This window comes from Pinus tabuliformis, chromosome 5_2 (assembly GCF_031772625.1).
Source record: "Pinus tabuliformis cultivar Carrire ecotype Pingquan chromosome 5_2, CPIR1, whole genome shotgun sequence".
Lineage (NCBI taxonomy): Eukaryota > Viridiplantae > Streptophyta > Pinopsida > Pinales > Pinaceae > Pinus > Pinus tabuliformis.
The window spans coordinates 229,237,443-229,242,354 of NC_142306.1; the positions used below are offsets into that span (position 1 = coordinate 229,237,443).

General features: G+C 40.0%; 1 pseudogene; it reads left to right on the forward strand.

Annotated features, from left to right (window-relative positions):
• Positions 1-2,860: 2,860 nt before the first annotated feature.
• Positions 2,861-4,567, forward strand: LOC149158372 (UDP-glycosyltransferase 72B1 pseudogene; annotated as a pseudogene).
• Positions 4,568-4,912: the final 345 nt, after the last annotated feature.

The window sequence follows — 4,912 nt, forward strand, 5'->3', positions numbered from 1 at the left end:
TTGTATTGTTTTGAGATCAAAGATGTCTGAATTGCTTGACAATTATGAGGTGATATCACTCTATATATATAGTGACTTAGTTAGGCCGACATGAGATCCTGGAAATAAGCTGACATTACCTTAAGGAGAATATTGTCCTTCCTTTAGTCAACTGCAAGAGAGATAGTGACAATGTCTTGGAGTGTAACTTTGACATGTGTAACATGACTTCATGACTTCTTAATTATATTCATAACAAGAAAAAAAAACCCTAAGGACATCAAGAAGAAGTCTTTGACCTATGAAAAACACTTATTGCTCATAAACCCATGATGCAAGGAATACAATAAATACATTTGTTTCTTCTTTACATGAAATTATAATTATAAGCCATTATGAAAACTGAACCTAGTTACACCTTTCTTCAAAATTTCCAGCTTTATTAAGTTCTATATTGGTATGGGAATCAGTGTCACCTGCTATCACTGTTAAGTTAAGACTGTCCTCTTCATTATCATCTTTATTATCTGAAAAAACATCTCTCAGAGGATGACAACAATTCATTGCCTATTTGTTGTATTGCAGAATCAAATTTAACTGCCTTTGCTGATTTAACAAAGCCCTCATCTTTATTCTTTGAAACACTGCTTCGCGCAGAAGATGGCGATAATGACTCATTTCAGTGACATTCTGCCAAAGATTCAAAGTCTCTTTCATTTGTTGGAAATATTGCTTCTTGGAAGAGGCTATAACCTGCATGGCAACTCATCAACAATGTGTTCTGCTTGAAATTTGGACTCGGCATCATCTCCTGACAATCTAAATCTCGACCCTTCTTTATTATTTGAAGACTTTTGTCATGAAAGAGACTCAGATCCAAAGGGAGACCCATTTACCATGGATTCTACGGGAGATTCAGACTCTTCTGCATTCAGCGGTAATTTAATAATCCCGACATTTTTTTCTTTGAAAAACGGTTGCGGAGAGAGGATTGTTATCCATTTCCGAGTCTTTTCATGGGATAATTTAATGCTCTCTGCAAATCTATTTTTTGATAAACTTCTACGTGGTGGAGATTGCAATCCAATCCCGTGTTTTGTTCTCTCCGCGAATCTATTCTTTGAAAAATTGCTTCGTGGTGGAGATCGCGATCCATATTCAAGGTTTTCTACCACAACCGCAACATTTGATTTTGGAGGAGAGGCAGTCTCTAACATCATGGCATTATCATGCTTCACATTATCATGCTTCGCTTCGGTTCAGTTTCGGCATTCAGGGGTTTTTGGTCGTCATTCATCTAAGCAGTTCGAGGGGCTGCAACATCATTAGAAATATGATTTGCTGGAGGCGATATAGAAACAAGTTTTGCCTATTCGTTACTCCTTCAGGCCTGTTGTGGTTCGCATGGAAGGCAAGCATGACAGAACTCGCAGTGAGTAAAACCACAGAATTTACGGAGAAAGAGGGTTGAACTTTGGCCGTACTAAGAATGTCGCCAAAGTGAATCTAAGAATATGATGCAGAGGCTGACGAATCTATAGACAATGTCGTAAGAAAAAGCTTCACCATAAAAAAACCTCTCGCTTAATTATTACATATGTTTTTTGAAATTAATTTTAAAATTTAAAAAAAAAATGTGTTAAAATTATAAATTTAAATAATATATTATATAATTTTAAAAATTAAATTTATTTATATATTAAAAATTTAAATAATAAAAATGTATAATTTTATGAAAAGTTAAAATTCAAATCGTAAGGAAACACTCAAAACATAAAATAATTAAACAATATCAAAATTCAAATTCTAACAAAAACTCAAAATATAAAATAATTAAATAACACCTAAATTTAATATGTAGTGATGATCTGCTCTTCTTAATCATTTGGATGATCTGCTCTTCCTATTTAATATTAATATGCAGCTATGATCTTCAACTTGCCCTGATGATAATCCACACTGGTTAGTTCGAAACTGGTCCACAAAAATTTTATACATGTGATTTATACCAAAACTCTTCTTAAAAATATTATGAATCACAGGAGTCTCAATTCAACCACACCCAAATTCATTAAGATTTTCAAATTTAACGCCAAAATCATCGGAAAACTGTGGCCTTGTGAATTTTCAAATTTAACGCCGAAAACATGGGAAAACTGTAGCGTTGTGAATTTATCCAATGTGTCTGCTTTCCTCGTCAACCGAACAATATAATATAATACGCTCAATAACTGCAGCGTCGTGAATTTATCCAATGTGCCTGCTTTCCTCGTCAACTGAACAATATAATATAATACGGTCAATGCATGATACGCGTTGGTTCACCGGAAATTGATAAAAATATTCCATGAAAAGACATGAGAAACTTAACATTACAATATAATCCGTTCGATGAACCATGCACATTGTTTCACAGTAAATTAATATAATAATGCCAAAAACAAAATCTTATGAAGAGTTAGACCACACTGAAAATTTAGTTTATGAAGAATATATGATATAATATGTTTACCAAATACTGACCCTTTGGATCTTAATGTATTTATTAAGGTTTTGGAGCGATCGTGTACAGCGTGATGTGGAAGAAGCGTTCACGTAACGAATTGTGCTTCCCCGTTGCCCCTTCATTAGATCAGACGTACTTTTAGTAATAAAAAAAATATTAACAGAAGCCATTCGAATTTTCAACGGCCACCTACACAGTTTTGTTTTGCAACGAGCTTACGCAAGCTATGAGCTTGCACTCCACAATACGGTGCCGTTCATAACTTGATGTCTATTCAGAAGACAATGGAAAGGCATGGTCCATTGACATATTCGGCCGGCGGCGGGCTCAATAAAATGATAGGCCGGGAGTAGGATACGTACCACAAACATATCATCTTGCTCCCTACTGTTTGAGGCTGCACTGATTTACACTCATCACCCATGGAAATCCCAAAGCCTCACGTAGCTATTTTTCCTGGCGCGGGAATGGGCCATCTCATCCCTGTCGCAGAGCTCACCAGGCACCTCTCCGCCACCCACGGACTCTGCATCACCCTCATCACCTGCAAATGGATGTTCTCCCCTCGCCTCATGGATGCTTATTCCAAGTCCATGGCGTCCTCCGGTCTCGACATCAATTTCATCCAGTTGCCGGACGAGGAGATCGAAGGCGCACAACATATGAAAACCGAAACTTATTTATCTAAGCTTTTTGAAAAATCCAAAGGATCAGTGGAAAATGCTCTCAGAACCCTCCTCCACTCTGCCTCTCCCCTCTCTGCTTTCGTCACTGATTTTTTCTGCTCCACTATGCTCGATGTGGCCACCGAGCTCCGCATACCCACATACGTATTCTTCACTTCCACTGCTTCTATGCTTTCACTCATGTTATCTCTTCCCAAGCTCGTCTCGGAGATTCCAATTTCGTTTAAGGACGTGGATTTTCCAATAGAGGTACCGGGCACTCTGCCGATTCCTGGCAAAGATATGCCGAGTCCCCTTCAGGACAGGTCCGATGAAGCCTTTTACTGGTTCCATCACCATTCCTCCCGTATGTGGGAAGCCACGGGCATTTTGATCAACACCTTCGAGGAACTAGAGCCTCAAGCCATCAAAGCTCTTGTGGAAGGAAATATATGTAATCCGAGGGATATTGATCAAATGCCCCGCTTTTATCCAGTTGGGCCGCTCATATCATCGTCGCCTCTTCAACACAATGACGAACCTGTCGAAAATGGAGGGACGGATTGCCTTGAGTGGTTAGATAACCAGCCGCCTTCCTCGGTTCTCTTCGTTTCCTTCGGCAGCGGAACCGGTCTCCCGAGGGCTCAGGTGATCGAACTCGCCTTGGGATTGGAAGCAAGTGGGCATCGCTTCCTGTGGGTGCTGCGCAGTCCGTCGAGCAACTTTCTGTCTATCGAAGAAACAGAGATTTCTCAACTCTTACCTGAGGGATTCGAGAGTCGAACCCAAGACCGAGGACTTGTCGTTTCTTCATGGGCGCCTCAGATTCCTGTTCTCTCTCACCCATCCACCGGCGGTTTCCTTTCTCACTGCGGCTGGAATTCTACACTGGAGAGCATCTCACATGGAGTGCCCATGATCTGTTGGCCACTTTTTGCGGAACAGAGGATGAACAGGCTTCTGCTGGTTGATGAGTTTAAAGTGGGAATCCCAGCAAAGATGGAAAGCGATGGTTTCGTGAGGAGGGGAGAAGTGGAGAGAGCAGTTAGGGAGTTGATGGAAGGAGAAAGCGGGATGAGGGTAAGGGCGAGAGTGACAGAATTGAAGGAGGCGGCCGTGAGCGCGTTGGAAGAAGGGGGCAGTTCATACAAAGGCATGGCCGCTGCGGTGTCCGAGTGGACAACGATCACAGCAAACTCTGAAGGCATAGCGCCCAAAAACTAAATGGATTTCCATTTAGGAGGAACAACTTCCACACACGAACTCTGCATATTACGATAGTTTTATTTCAGTTAAGATTATATTTGAATAAGACGGTGGACGAAGTGAGGAAATAAATGTTTGACACCAAATAAAGGCCAAGGCCAAGGCCGCCGACGGAGCAAGCTGTGAACACATGGCAAATCAACGGTGCTGTCCTGTTTTGTCCTATTTTCATATTTGATGTTATTATTAGTTTTCCATTTTTATATGATAGTTTCAAGTTTTGTTTCATTTATATAGATTTTGGCATAATATTCAAGTTGGGAAAATATTCTAGACTCCCTCCATTCTTAGTTTGTTTTAGAATGAGGATTTTTCATGCCATGGTCGGGTTAGTGAAAAACATGTTTAGAATATATTAGATCATAGCTACCGAATTCGGCTGAATCGGCCTAAAGAATACGGAAATTTGTTAGCTCGGTTCGATACATTGATAAATACGCTAAATTTAATTCGGTTCGGTACCAAATATAGCTCGGTTCGATACGTTGATAAATAC